This window comes from Rousettus aegyptiacus, unplaced genomic scaffold (assembly GCF_014176215.1).
Source record: "Rousettus aegyptiacus isolate mRouAeg1 unplaced genomic scaffold, mRouAeg1.p scaffold_m13_p_14, whole genome shotgun sequence".
Taxonomy (NCBI): Eukaryota; Metazoa; Chordata; class Mammalia; order Chiroptera; family Pteropodidae; genus Rousettus; species Rousettus aegyptiacus.
Genome location: NW_023416289.1, coordinates 18,528,525 through 18,542,350, shown reverse-complemented (window position 1 = coordinate 18,542,350; position 13,826 = coordinate 18,528,525).

Genomic DNA, 13,826 nt, shown 5'->3' with positions numbered 1-13,826 from the left:
TTGCTCCCTAATTCCTCCCTTCCAATCATTGTTTAAACCTACTCCAGCTAGGCATTCCTCTCAACAGTTTCAATGAGAAACCTCTTACAGTAAACCTCATAATGCCAATTCTGATAACCAGTTTTAATTTATTTTTTATTTGATTTATCATCATCAGTCAATCATTTCTTTTTTTTACTAAATATTATTTTCAATCAGTTTCTAGTACAAAACTCACTCTTGGTTACTCCTCTAACTAGCTGCTACTTCTCTATATCCTCTCCTAATTTCTCCTCTTCTCCAAATACCTAAATATCATAGTGTCAAGGATTGAGGCATTAGGTTTCTTTTCTATCTATAATTACTCTCTAAATTCTACATGCATTCTCACACCTTAAAAGGAGTCTGTATCCACCGACAGCTTACAATTTTATATCTCTAGCTTGGATATTTCTCTGGGTTAAATATTCAACTTTTTTCTATATGTCACCACTTGGATTACTAATAGATAGTCAAAAGGAACATATTTAAAACTGTTTTTAGATTTTTTCCCCCAAATGTAATCCTACTTCTTGTCACGCCATTTTGGTAAATGGCAATTCTACTTTTCAGGATATTATTAGAACTTAAAACCATTGTTGATGTCTTTTTATCCTTTATATATGTAACCAATCAGCAACTTCTGCTTGTTATACTACCCAAATATATCCAAAATTTCACTACTTATCTCTTCCTTTATTGCTATCATCCTTTGCCAAGCCATCATCAATGGTACCTGGTTAACTACACTGATCACCTAGTTAGCTGGTTTCCCTGCCTCTAGCCCCATGATATGGGTTGCATTCTAACTCTTACAAAGATCGTCATGACTGCTGAAAAATATTTTTCCTCATATTTTCCAGATTTGGGTTATGTATTGCCTATGGTCAAGTAAAACTGAATCAGTTTTTTTTTTATCATCTCTTTTCATAAAAGTCTATTCAGCAAGATTGTCTGAATAAAGCTGAGATTGAGTATTAAACATATAGGAGTCAATACCAAAATGAAGCCTTCCTAAAAGGAATTTTAGAAGGATGAGGAAGGGTTTGAACCTGTGATACAGAAGAAGCAGGACTCATAGAAAATGTTAACGGTTCCCATATGAGCACAGTAATGAAAGATTATCCATTTTATATCCTAAATATTCAAGCTAGATTATTTATCAATGAGTGCAGTTAGAATTTTTTTTTTTTTATTGATCTGTGTCTCCCTCCTGACATGCAACTGCCAAAGATTGAATGAGGATTGCCTCGATAGATAGCAGATTCATAAACACTGAAGGCATTTAGTAGATAATGAATTCCCAACCGCTGGAGAAATTCTCAAACACAGAAATGGAAGAATGTTTCATCTAAGATTTAAGTATTAATATTATTAATATTGGGTCAGACAACATACAGGTTCCTTTTTACTTTGTTGTCAAACATTTTAATACTTACCCATGGTTACTGTAGAAGCAAGTCATGTATCTCACGCATGCTTTCAAGAAGCTAACAGTCTGGAAGTTAGCTCAACAAAGACACTGTAATGCAACAAAAATCGTGATAATGTATTAGTTTTCTATTGGTGCCATAGCAAATTACATTATACTTAGCAACATAAGCAGAACAAATTTATTACATCTCTGTAGGTCAGAAGTCTGACAAAGATGTTACTAAGTTAAAAACAAGGTAATGACAGGGCTTCATTCCTCCCTGGAAGTTCTAGGGGAGAATGTGATAATACTAACAGAGAGAAAAATGTGTCTCCTTTTTTGCCTCACAGAGATACCATAGGCATATTGGCAGCAATTATGTATGGAGCTTTAATAAAGCTGGCACTATGTTGTTTGTTTTCTAGACCACAATAAGGCCTTCAATATAATTTAATAAGTTTTTAATATGTTTAATGACTAGGGACAAAATAATCAACCAGCTATGATCTCTGCTCTCAATTGGCTTATATAGCAGAGAGAAATATAGATGAGTAAATGATAACCATTATACAGTAGGGTAAGGACTCTACTTGAGTAAATGCTAAGAGCATATAGATCAGGAAAAGAGAACAAAGACTAGGTAGGATGTGTTTCAAAAGGAAAGAATATGAGGTAAAAATACAGGACATAATATTCCAGGTAAAAAGAGAAGGATCTATAAAATGTGGAAGGTGAAAGAATTTGTTGTGTTTCTTTAACTGGAAATGAATGGCTAATGTAAAAACTGTACAATATGTGAGGAGCATGTCAATCAATGCTGAGAAGTAGATTAAGGTTAAGACAGTGTTAGAATTTGTTTAGATGTATCATGTTACCAAACATATATAACTATTGAGTAATCATATTTGTCAACATCATGATTCTGCTAAAATAAAGCATGCTTTTCTTGTTGATTCCAATTGTGGCTTACCGAATTCACTTAACTGAATACCAACACTTATAAGATATAATTCACACACCGTGGTATAACTGAACATGTTATGTTCTTCTCCAGTCTATATGGAATTTGTAGTTAAATCAGTAGACTTAATGCCTCAACTATACCATCTATTTATTCATTCACTCTTCAGATAGTTAAGGATGTCAAAATACTAAGAAACACTATCTCACTTCCCTTGAGGATATGTTATGCTAAATAACTTACCATAAAAGTAGGTGTGAGAAACTAAGCTCTGATAAAAATGCATGTAAAATCCTTAGCACAGAACTTGCCTCAAAGTGAACCAAGTTCTTTTTACAACGTAAAAGAAATTATAACAATTTGTTCATTTGTAGTCGTAGAATCAAATAAATAAATATTAGAAATCTGACAGACATGGGTTCAAATTGGAATACTAGATCAGTCATTTATTTCTGTATGACCTTGGTCAAGTCTAGTATTCTTTTTAAGTCTCAATTTTCTGTTTTAAATGGGGATAATTAATTTTACAGAATCGATTTGATATTTATAATTTAGATATATGCATAATAAAATATATTCATTTAATTTTAAACTAATTATTTAGCACATTTAAATTTACTTCCTCTTAATTCTTTTCAGTTCAGTCATCACCAGTATCAAACTTTATCATTTATATGGATGATAGGCAAGACTTTATAAGAGGTTATTACATTCTTTTCAGATGCTTGCTTTCATAATGATGGATTATCATTATACAGAAGTTAAAATGAATGATGGAAGAGAGTTGGCTTCCTGTGGGAGTTTATAAGAAACTATAAGAATGTATATAGGACTGGTTCCATTCAATACTAACGATACATTAATACCTGTTAATGTATCTTTTTTTTCTCATTTAATGGACCATTTATTTTATATAGGTTTTCATTTACCCATTAAAGTAGTATGCACCATTAGCTTGGATTTCTAAATAGATAGCAACATAATAAGCTACCTGCAGACAGTCTCTGGAGTCCTCCCACACATACCCAGAATTCAGCCAGCAGAATTTCATATTCTGTATGGGGTCTTTTGATTATGCACAAGTGATATTGTATTTTTTCCAGTTCTAATAGTCTCTGTTGACAATTGTGATGAAAGAAAATCTTGATGAAAAGCACGCAAGAATAGTTTGTTCAATTAAGTGTTTCCCCTTTCCAACTTGGGCTTATTTGGCCATAAAATATTTGTAATTTTTGTATTTAAAATCATAAAATATTCCTTGCAAGTTCCACTAAAGAAGGATATTTATATAATAAATTTGTGAACCTTTTTTAAATAAGAAAAGTATTGTGAGTCTATTTTGAGACTTTTGAAAATTACAGAATAGTGCTCATCCTTTTACCCACTATTAGTACCATACATTATTAAATAATATATTTTACTTTTCGATATTTTTATATTATGGATAGGTAGTGCCATAAGTTTGCAGTCACTTTGTTGTTCAACATAATAAGTGATGCCATGACAAAACCAAACTAACATGCACAAACAGCAATGCAACGGCAATCCATTTTTGGAAAGCAACATTCTACAGTCCCCTCTCCCATCGAAGAAAACCAGACCTGGACAGAAGTCAAGGCTGTAAAGGCAAATTTTATTCAGGAGTCTTGCAACAGGGGAAAAGAGACCCCGATATAGACCTAGGCTTCCAAATACAATAAGGACAGTGTGGGTTATAGATAAGGAGCAGAGGGTTTCGGTGGATGCAAAGTTACTAAGAGGAAACATAGAGCCTGTGGGTTTCTTGCTAAACTGACTTAGTAAGATTTTTGCTAATACTGGATTTTACAAGAAAGTGCACAGATGGGCCAAGAAGGTTCATGACTCTGACTGATGTTTGGTCAAACAAAGAATCTTTGTCACCCACAGAGATCAAAGTCAGAGTAAGGGGAAAAACACAACTACATTGTCACAATTGTTTACTGCTACTACTATTACCATTATTTTTGAGTGCTATATGTCAGTTACTGTGTGTTAATATACCTTATTGAAATATCTTGTTTTATTCTCCAACCAGCTATATATACTTAGTAGTATTACCTTTCCTGTTTTACAGTGAGAAAACAGTGTACTAAGATGTTAAATAATTTGCCTAATGCCACACAACTAGTGAGAGTAAGAACAGTTTGACTTTAGACTTCCTAATCTTAACTATCATAATGTCATGCCTACTATATTGGGTAGTTAAGCTCATTATAGAAAAGATGATCATCTATTTCTTAGGTTTTTTTCTCAGATGAAACCTTTCCTAACAAGGAGCAGCAAAATATACTGACATAGAGGGAATATAGGTTTGGGGCATGTTGAGTTAAGTTGTTATCTCTAGAATACTGTTCTTGTGACTGACTCATATTAGAGTATGGTTTGTTGGAAGACTAGAGTAAGAGCCTGAAAAACAGAAGCCCAGGGGAGACAATGAGGACAAGGGGCCGGGAAGGGTCCTTGGGTATTCAGTTGTCATTTCTCGGAAACTTGTCTTGAACTCAGTGATTTCTTTAATTATAGCCCTTAAATTGGGGGAGAATTTTCATATATGTGGCCTAATTAAATTCCTACAACTGACCTCTAAAGAAAGTATCATGCTCCTCAAATCACTATAAGAAAGTTCATCTTTTATAAGAAAGTTATATCACATTGTCTGTAGTCACAATAAGGAAACTTTCATTCACCCAGGAATTATTTAACATCAACTAAGTGCTGAGCACTGTGTTGAAATGCTGAAGGAGTTTCTTGAGAATTGAGAACACACAGTCTTGTTGGAGTCATGGGAACATCATTCAAATTATTTCATAATTATCTCAGTTATGTTCCGGTTTCACAGAACTATTTATAGCAATCACCATTTTAGTTGGATTGTGGTGTGATTGCCATTATTTTTCCCAGGGACTTTATACAGGGTGAATAATTCTGAGGTCTAGAAGAAAAAACTAATGGCACTAGCTGAGCATTACATTAAAATTCTTTTAGAGATGATCTTCTTTTGGAGATTTGAATTGGGAGCTGTTAGAAATACATACATAATACATTTGAATTGCAACTACCACATCAAACTGTGGATTTTCCCTTTAGGCTTCTTATGGTCCCAGTTGTGTAGCCTGGCAGTCATAGTAACGTCAGTACCAAGAATTTTTCATATGTAAATGACTCATATTAATAATAATGGCTGAATGCAAATCACAGCCTTCATGCAACTATAACCTTTTAAGTTCAAAGTCATATAGGTCTTTAGGTCTGAATTTCTTCATTTTAATATTGGAGTTAAGGGTCAGCTAAATGACATATCTAAAAACTTCTAGATAATCAGTATAAACATTGAATGTATTGTCACTGTCTTCATCTCTCTAGTCATTTTATCTACTACTAGATGCCTTAAATTCTGAGCTTTACATTCTTTTTTTTTTTAAAAAACTGTTTACTTCAAATTAAAGTGTATTTTTTTCTTCTGACTTTTTCTTCTCTCCCCAAGATTACATTTATCTAGCTTACTGTTTGTTCCTTTGGGGAGCTCTGATAAAAGACCAAATATAGGTAGGAGGATGGTTACTATTATATAATAAAGATAATTATCTCGTCTTTGTCCTAAATTCTTGGGAGGAAACTTTTAAATACTTGTACTTTTCATGGTGGTAGAAATATCTTTATTATTCATGGTGGACCTCTGGGCCCACACTTGAGTTTATGCTGTCAACATAAGTCATAGTGAACCCTTAAACAGGTAGCCCCCTAGAAAGTCAGAATAACGGTTGGTCATGTAGGCAAAATCAATCATGTGACTAGAGTGTTGGATTTTTGAGCCAAGTGATATCAGCCCAACCACCCAGCTTCTGTGGAGGAGAGGAGGGTTGGAGATTGAGATCAGCCACATGGCCAATGATTCAATTAATCATTCCTCGGTAATGAAAAACCAATAAAAACTCTGGATATCTGAAGCTTGCATGAACTTCCTGGTTGATAAACACACCGATGTTCTTGTAAGTTGACACATCTTGTTTTCACAGGGAGAGAAGAACGTGGTAGCTCCAAGTTAGGACCTTCCCAGACCTCTCACTGTACTTCTCTCTTTTTGGCCAGTCCTGGTCTGTATCCTTTGTTATGAAACCATAATCATAAATAGAGCACTTCTTGTGTTTTTGAGGAATTATAGTGAATTGTCAAACATGAGGGGTAGTAGGAATCCCTGTATTCATAGCCAACGGGTCAGAAGTGAGAGGGGCCTGGAAACACCAAAACTTGCAGCTGGTGTCTGATGCGAGGGCCGTCTTACTGGGAATTGTACTTTTAACAAGCAGAGTCTACCTTAACTCTGGGTAGTTAGAGCTAAAATTGTACTGCAACATAGCAGATGCCTAACTGTTGGTCTCTGCCCATTTATGTACACATCCTTGTCCTATTTTTGTGTGTCTATTCTCAGCTTATGTGCGCTTTTGCTTTTAAGTGCCTGCATCCGTGACTTCCTTTGGAAGATGGTCTTAAGGCTAATAGAGCCAACTCGACCAATGTTATGGATTGAACTGTGATCCCCAAAATTCTTATGTTGAAGCTCTAACTCTCAGTGCCTCAGAATGTGACCGTGTTTGGAGATAGGGTCTTTAAAGAGATGACTATGTTAAAATGAGGCCATTTGGTGGGCCCTAATTCTATTTGAGTGGTGTCCTTATAAAAAGAAGTCTGGACACATAAGGAGTCACCAGGGATGCTCCCATACAAAGTCCATGTGAAAATATAGCAAGACGGCAGTCACATGAAGGCCAAAGAGAGAAGCCTCAAGTGAAATCAAACCTGCCAACACCTTAATCTTAGACGTCTAGCCTCCAGGTCTGTGAGAAAATCAATTTCTGTTTAAGTCACCCAGTCTGTGGTATTTTGCTGTGGCAGCCCTGACAAACTAATTTAATCACATGTGCAGAAAAGTAGGAAATGGTTGATAAATATGTATCTGTGGTTGACCCCCTTAATGACTGACTAGCACAGCAGGAGAGAAACCCAGTTTTTTTGCCTTAAGACCATACAAACTCTGGGTCATAATTTGTACCTCATACTTCCCTGCAGATTTGTGCTGAACATGGAACTTTGCCTGAAATTTTACCTCGGTTCAACTCTCCTTCTGCTTTCTCTTGGGAATGTTTTGTTAATAATTCACTTAAATGTGAATTCTAGTTTTAAGATCTAACTTTTGGGTACTCCGTGTTAAGAGAGAGTAATTATTCTGTCTCTCTTCGTATGGGTTTACCATAGGCTGGCTGGTCCCTTGATCCATATTTACTGCCCCACCCTCTCAAGGTAGTCACACTGTATAACTCTCACTTTCTAGGTTTATTAACCTTTTCTTCGACCCATCCTCCTTGACCTAGGAGTGGTAGCATCTTTGTCGATACAAGTTCCAGAGTGTAGCTCTATTCTCTATGGTTTTCCTACACTAAGCTCACATTATAGCAGTAGAAAAATGGAAAAATGACCTAATAAGAAAATCTTATAATCATTGTGATCACAAGTCTTACTTTTTTTCTCTTTGCTATGTTTATATGTTAGTTAAGAGAAGCACAGTAATAAAGTAGATGAGTATATGGGTTCCAGAGCTTTGCCACATGACAGGTAAATGAACAAGGGCACGATCAAGGTACTTTAGCACTCTGTATATCAATATATTAATCTATGAAATAGGGATAATAATATTATTAATTTCATAGTTTTTATTTTTATTTTTTAACTTGAGTTAACATAGCCAAAACATTCACATGGTAAATACTTAATAAACACAATTTCTTCTATTATTATTGTCTCCTGAATATTCTACTTTTAGAGTATTAGTTATTTTAGTACTTTAGTAGAATACTTTAGAATATTCGAGTATTTGTAGAGTATCCTTGAAAGTAGAATTAAGAAAAACCTTTTCTTCCTCCTATATTTCTTTCTCTGCCCTAATGAGCAAAATCATGCCCCCTTACCCACTTTTTCCAGACCAAAGAGTACTCTAATGATTGGTCCAGTAGATGCTCGCATTTACTCAACACATATCTGTGTGTAAGACATTGAACTAGGCACCAGGAATATACCAGTATACTTGACAGACGAAGTCTAGGGTAATCATGATACCTGTGGCACAAATAAGCATGGGAAGGTGGTAAGACCACCGCTTTTCCACTTGGCATAGGAGAGAATTTGTTTTGTCAGTTTCAAAAAAAAAAAAAGAAAATAGTGAAATGATGAGAAAGCAGTAAACCTTCAGAGTTCCCTGACCTACATAGGAGTGTTCTCTTGAGATATTCCCTATATACAAATAAAGCAATTCACTTCACATTAAAACAACAGCAAACAAAAGTCATTCTACCATTAAAATGTTTGAAATTTTCCTCTAGTGCTCTCTACGTAAACTGAGCAGATTACTGGGAGAGTTATCCATATGACCTGCAAAACAGATCCATATATACATACCTAAAATTTGAGATATTTTGACATATTTGTTTAGAATAATGCCGAGTTCCCAGGAAGACCAGACGTGCACAAAGAAGCCAAAAGAAAAAGTAAAGTGTCAGGTGTCTGTTCACATTTGCCTTGAAATAACTCTTATACAGTAACTTGTGAAATATACAACAGCTCGTTCAGTCCACATTTCTTCTCAGATCTGTGTTCTTCTCCAGTTTTGTACAGATGAATGTAAAATTGCCCAGATAAAATTTGTCTCTGAGCTTCTAAATGTTCATCAAAGATAACATTGAAAAATTCAATTACCCCCCTCCCCTTTTTTTCCCCAAAAGAAAGAAAACCTTGACATAATCAGTGGAGCTATTTTTAAATTGCAGGAGGGCAGGGATGAAGGTACAAATTAATGAGCTGATGTCATATTAATGTAGTCTTTTTGATCTTGTAATCATGAGCACTTTACAAATCATGTTTGGTTTCAAGACTGTGATTCGAGACTCCTGGTTGCAGACATATAATTTAAATACCATTAAAGAAAGCTCCAGATGTTTCAGGGGAAACATTTCTTATGTTTCAGAATGAAGACACCAAAGACAATCTCGTCTAAGTAGCTGTGTGCCCATGGAAAACTTGCTTTCTCTCTCAAGGCCCTAGACACTCTATTTGGATTGGTTGATTTCCAGTACTCTTTCAGTTTTGATATTATATGAAAATTGTCCATGATTGACAAATCTAAGAAAATAAAAATCTCAGAATAAGGTCAAGTTATAGACCTAATAGTGTTATTTAAAAAAAAAAAAATTAGAAAGTCCAGGTTTTGGGAAAGGAGATGGTGGTATCTTGTCATTCTACTTTAAGATTCTTTTTGCCTACATGCCAATGTGCCCACAGAATCCAAACTTCTTTATGTAGGTCACATCACTTTGTGATGAAGGTAGATTTAAAGCAGGACCTTTATTAATCTTGTGACAACTTTTTCTAAATCTTCAGTATCCCTTGAGTAGATAGGAAAGCTTTTAAAACAAAACATTTTTGCTAAATGTGGTGATGAGGGGAGGGAGAAGGTGAAACAAGAAAAGAAAAATAATCCAACAACAAAAAACTTGACATTTAAAAGTGATTTGAAAACAAAACAAAAATCAGAATTTTAAAAAAGCTGGATCAAAATGACTGTGCAGTCAGAAATGATCCCTAAGAGGGAAAGTGAAATAGTTTTTCAAAAATGAATGTTTTTGTTCTTCTCTGAATATTCTTCATTAGGTAGCAGCTATTTATTTATTGAATGTCAGGAATTTTAGCTTAAATGCTAGAACAATTGAATGGAACATGTAGTGTAATTTCTTCAAGGACCACTCAAGGAATTGTTCCTCCTTTGTGGTTTGAACACTTTCAGTGGTGCTTTTTTTGACAGATGTGTGGTTATGAATATTTATAGTATTGTCAAACATGAAAAATAAAATGTTTTGTTCCAGCCCCAGAATGAAATGTATATAATGCTTTTGGAAGAAATAGGGAGAAATGGTAAACAATTATTTATCTTTGAAACTGAATCTGTAGTATGAATTGTTTTTGGCATTTAAGGTACTAACATTGAATGTTTTCAAAGTGAATAGGTTTGATAATTTCTTTTTTGACTTACACCACTTCAGTTATTCTTGATAAAAGTCATCTCCAGCAATGGATTCCATTGTTTCACAATTAATTCCATTAAAATTTTTAGGTGTTCTTTTCTCAATTAAAAAGAGAATTCTTGAATGTCTAAAAAGGTTGAGTAGCTGAATACAAAATATAATACATTAGGTAGAATCATAAACCAGGTAATATTACCTACATCTTTCAAATTTTGATGCCGTCTTTCACATACACCTTTATAGTTTTATTGAGCAAGAGGACATATAATTTTCAACAGCCTCAGTTATAAACTCATTAGAGAACCAGCAACACATAATATTTGTTGTAATCTAATCAAGTACATATAGCATATGGTTTTAGGTACATGTTCATTTTATAGGGGGCAATATTTTTGCCTCAGGTTCTGATTTCCTGGGAATAGAGGCTGAGTTGTAAGTGATGCTTTTAAAGGAAATATATTTCTTTATCAGGAAGAAGGCCAATGATGAAAGGAAGAAAAGCCAGCACAGTTTTATATTTGCATATCTGGTCCACTAAGTATGCCTGATTACAGGAGCTCATGGATCGGTCTGCTATAAGAGAGGAAGAATGGAGGAATGAGTCTACTGGCATTGATCTTCCATCTGTCAGTGATTTAACCACAGGGCATTAATTCCTATCCCTGCTTCTGAGTTTTGGATGTGTGGGAGTAAAGGGTTCCCCTGTTCCCCAAACATCAGTATCAACAAAGGAAGCATTGGGATGGTGGTGACAGGCACACAGTATTCAGGTTGCATTTATATGAATTTAGTTGGAGCCCACCTAGAATGGGCTCTAAAAGCAGTAACCAGAACAAGAAACAGGTTGACATCAAGTGAATGAGTTATTTGATTATATGCAGTAAATTGTGGCATTTTAAAATCCAAGTAAGAAGAAAGATGTGTGGCACCTATTTCATGGTCTAACTCTGTTTTCTCTAAACTGTTCAAATACAGTGATCCTTTCTCAACTGTGCATTTCTAGATCACATTCATAAACAGTTATATAATCCTTCAGTATCAAGTAGTCTGGAGTAAGCATGCATAAGCAATTGCAAGTTAAAATTTATGTGTTCTTGTGATAGCCATGATTTCTCACTACTACCACATATGAAGTCATGAACTTTTGGGTCTCTCTTCCATCCTCAATCTTTTGCCTACTGACATCAGTCTTACTCATAATTTCACAACAATCGTGTGTATGTGTATTAGTGTCATATAATTATTCAGTTCTTAAACATCACCACTGAATACTGTGTCCGACTTAGTAATTATGAGGTATTATTTCCAATTTAATATCTGTCGAATAACTTTTGTTTCTTAATTAACGTATGACTATTTAAGATGATATGTAAGTATATGCACTATAAAAATTAAAATAGCATCAAAAGTAAAGCTAGTGGATTGGGAGGAAGGAAATTAGAGTCTGAAAATACGAAGGCAGAAGAATATTAGCATGCAAAATTCATGTCTTCTCTTTTTTATTCCTTCTCTTTGTTTGACTCTGTCATCTTTTTTCTCTTAGATGAAGATGGGTTATACTCCTTATCATCATAAGTAACTACATTTTTAATGTACTTTGATAATAAATATAAAAGGTTTCATTACTAAATATGTAATTAAATAATTTATGGCCAAAACACAACTTGTGAACAACCGCAGGATTTTGTGCAGTTAGCCCTGAATGTATGATATAAAACTGTCATAGAAAGAACCCTGACTCAGAATGTGCAATTTACAACTTAAAGCCCTGACATCATCAAGTTACCACATAGTTGAAAATGTTAGCTAAGCTAAGGCAAAGAATAATATTGACATGAATTTATCTGAATGAATCCTAAAGAAAAAGTCAGACATTATATGAATTTCAATAGTGAAGATTGGTTACCAAGCTGGAAATCTTTTCACCAGTCTGGGAAGGTGAAGAATCGTCATAATGTTGTTTGTGTTGTTTGTTGACATCAATGATTTTACCATGGACAGAATTATTTTCTTTAAAATAAATGTTGATGGGAAATAGGTAAGGAAAAGGGAGGAAACCTGCTCAACTCTGGAATGATAATCAAAAGAACCACAACATTCTCATTTGGTCTTAGTGTCTTGGAAAGAAGATTATTCATGACTGAGACCCAGGCAGGCAGGCCCTATTGCACGTGTGCCTGGTACCTTTGGTGGCATCGCTACAATGTTGGAACAATATCTCACATCTTTGAATAGCATTTGGTCCTAGTCGTCTTATACTATACACTTTGACTTTTATTAAAGTTTCGGTTTGGTTGGAATCTACATTTTCCTTATGTTACTTAGAACCAAATACAAATACATCCTCCTATTTTTAAAAAAAATTCTTCCAGTACTTTTATGTTGTTTTAAAAAATAGAAATAGAAGCACTGATGGAGTTCAGAACATACCACCTCAAAATATGGCACCATGGTTTAGCGAATATTTTAAGCTGAAGGAGTTTGAGAAAACTGCAGAAGTGAGGTCACTTTGACCTTCCAACCCTTGTTTTCTGAGGCAGGTCATAAAACCCTCTTGTGAGAGATGCCCTTTCTGTACCAAGGGAAAGAACATCCTTATCTCCCATGGCAAAAGGATGCTCAGAAGAGGCCTAGCTAACTGGCCTTGTTAAGTTTCTCCCAGTTTACTGTACTTACCTCATACTTTTTAACCTATTTTACTCCTCCAGGATGGTCCAATCTAAAAAACTTCATTTAACTATTTCTTTGAGTTTCTATTTCCTTTCAAAGCCTCTCAGTGTCATATAAAACTTAAATTTGTATGCTTTTCCCTTGTTAATCTGTCCTTGTCAGTTTAATTTTCAGACCTAGCCAGAGACCCTAAGAGAGTCAGGGGAGACCTTTTCCTCCCCTACAGCATCAGTAAAACAACATTTTTGTGAAACCATTGTCTGGTTGTATAAAAAGATTTTATGGTCTGATGTCAATTTTGTGACGATCATGCATAAACCTTAATATAATATCTACCAGTCACTGTCATTCTGAAGCCAAAAGTTTTAGAATGACTTTCAATATTGCTATTAGAGTACAAAGCCTAGCCTGGAAATCTTACGTTTACCTTTCATAGGTAGAAGGCTGAAGTTTGTGAAACTTCTAAGTCTGACTCGCTCTGTCTTCTAAATCCTCAAATACCTGTCTTTTATTCTTACACAGTCTCACCACTTACCTCCTACTAAGATGTTGGAAAAGGAATTGTACATTTCTTTTGACCAAAAAAAAAAAACTAAACTGAATTTTTTGAAACAATCTTTCTTTTAGTATAATTCTCCTATCCTTATTTTAAAAATATATTTCCTCTAACTTT